At 32.6% G+C, this 2485-nt stretch overlaps 1 long non-coding RNA gene across 1 annotated transcript; it reads right to left on the bottom strand.

Annotated features, from left to right (window-relative positions):
• Window positions 1–1445: 1445 nt before the first annotated feature.
• LOC128527600 (uncharacterized) lies at window positions 1446–2068 on the bottom strand. The gene is made up of 3 exons (XR_008360892.1): window positions 1965–2068; window positions 1823–1855; window positions 1446–1705 (listed from the first exon to the last, which is right to left on the bottom strand). It is a non-coding gene; the product is annotated as an uncharacterized LOC128527600 (long non-coding RNA).
• Between the last annotated feature and the right edge of the window lie 417 nt (window positions 2069–2485).

The raw sequence follows: 2485 nt of genomic DNA, 5'->3' as shown, positions 1-2485 counted from the left end.
TGCTTGTCTTGCAAAACACTTGCAGACCAAGTTACTTGCAATCAGCGAGGTTTTACTGTATATCAAATTCCACTGAGTGTGTTTTGCAAAAAAAAAAAAAAAAAAAAAAACTAATTTCCTGTTGAGTAGAGCCCATGGCATGCATAGTGAAAGTTGTTCAGCTCAATTAGATTGAAATGTAAACCAGGTTTTGTGTGTTTTGCAAAGAACCCAAAATAACTAACTTCCTGTTGAGTAGAACCTATGGCAGGCATAGCAAACATTGCTCACTGAGATCTAAATGTGTACCAGGTTTCACATGTACATGCAAGTGTGTATGAGCTATGCAGAAAAATCTAATGTGAAGGCCAGAAGAACAACAGGGCACTTTCACATGACATCAGCAATATTAAAGCATCAGCACCATAAGAGCATTAACACTATCAGAGCTATGACATCATAGTGCTGATGCCATAGTGTCTATGCCAATTCAATAAAAAAAAAAAAAAAAAAACAGTATAACTATTAGCTATGTTTAATAGTGGAAGTAACAATGTGAAGAAAACCGTGTGCCAGAATCAAAGCAAAAGGCAGTCCAACAAAATATTAGATTGTGTGACTTTTGGCCGGGCAATGTATATGCAGGCATAGCGTACATTCTTATGATTAAAAAAAATCATATTAATTTTTTTTTTTTACAAAGCATTATACAATATTTTTTTCTTTTAATAAAAAGTTCTAAACAAGAATCAATAAATAAAAAGAATTAATCATTGTTGTCTAAAGAAAATGCTTATACAAATAATCAAAACATTGGTTGTCTTAATATATTATAAAACAGTTATACTGTAACGTTTTCGTGAGTCTTTGTTTCAATTCCCTTTTCAGAGCCAGGTAACAATAGCATGCATTTTTTTATGCACATTGTCACCCCATTGTTTAGAAAATATCTACAGTAGCATTGCTAATTTTCTGTTAAAGATATATTGGTTTAAAATGCATCTTACCAGTAATATGAAGGTTGACTTCATTGATGCCGTGCACTTTTTTAGGAAAAGGGCGCCGCTCTGACATCAAAAAACAGATATATGTCCCAGCATCTTGCATCGTAACTTCTTTTAAAGTAAACCTTGCCTTATTCTTTACTGAGTCCCAAATAGTCATCTGTATTACAGTGCTGTTTTTGGAAAGATAGGCATAAATATTGCCTTTCTGATCTGTCTCAGGTGACATATATTCTGATGAACACTGAAATTCAACATCACTTCCTGTTTTTACACTTGTCTGTGGTGAGGTTATCTCAGCCGGGATAAAAGAATCTGAACATAAAACAGGACATTTAATTAAATTGAAATTTGGGATTATTAGTAGTCTTTAATGCTTAAGGATCATAGGAATCAGGTAATGAAACAGTATTTTTTAAAGATCTTACCGTTTACAGTAATGATGATGGGATTTATTCCATTTCCTTTCACAACCGTGTAGTTATAATTATACACTGAAAAGAGACAACTGTAATTTCCTGTATTGTCATTTGTAGGGTTGTCTATATAAAATGTAGCATCTCTACAGCTTGATCTCATATCTATGGCAATTCCATTTCTACAGAGGTAAATATAAACATTGCTGTCCTTCTCTTTTTCCTTCAGCCCATATGTGCTGCATGTAAACTCCAGTTTGTGTTTGTTTATGTTGGAAAAAATCTTTGCTGGATAGATTGCTTGATCTATAAAACAAAAAATAGATATTTAATCTGACAAACATAGACTAACAGTTCATATGTTGCTGGATTAGTGTTACTGTAATACTTCAATTCTTTTGCTTCTAGTGTATTAATCCATACCTTGAGCTTGAGATAACCCAGCCATGACAATCACTGTTAAATCAAAATCAGGCAAACTATTAATTCTTAAATTTCTTAAATCCATCTCAATTATTAAAATCATGTTCTTGGTAGAAAAATATCTATGATATACAGTACTTACTTAACATAAGGATGAAGTGAGGCATTGTAGAGCTTGAGCGATGGATGTGGTCTGGTCTCTTTTTCACCACAAGAGCGTGTATAAGGGTCATAGCACAAATAGTAATAGTGCTCTGCAAGCAATGTAATATAACAGTGAGCTGAGCAAGCAGCGTTAAAAAGCTATCGATTGTATGATATTCTTACTTTTGTGTTTGTATCTAAATCAATACATTTTATCTACATATCTCTACTCTATAGGTATATTACATGAAAGTGTTACAGTATCTTACAGTTAAAACTAAACTAGATTAATAAAGTGCCACCTTCTTTCATTTCTGTATTTTTTTCTTAGAAAAAGGTAGTTGGTGCTATATCGATAGTGATAATAACTTTCTGCTGAAACTTGTGTAGTATTTCTTGTGTATAAATTAAGTTCAAAGTGTATGTGTCATGCAAACAAAAACTCAGTGACAAGTGTCAATAAATAAATGCCTAAAAGTAGCAAAACTATCTGCTAAAAGAACAAGGAACAAAATACAG

This window comes from Clarias gariepinus, chromosome 7, assembly GCF_024256425.1.
Source record: "Clarias gariepinus isolate MV-2021 ecotype Netherlands chromosome 7, CGAR_prim_01v2, whole genome shotgun sequence".
Taxonomy (NCBI): domain Eukaryota; kingdom Metazoa; phylum Chordata; class Actinopteri; order Siluriformes; family Clariidae; genus Clarias; species Clarias gariepinus.
The sequence above is the reverse complement of the archived record's forward strand: the minus strand, read 5'-3'. Positions and strand labels throughout refer to the sequence as shown.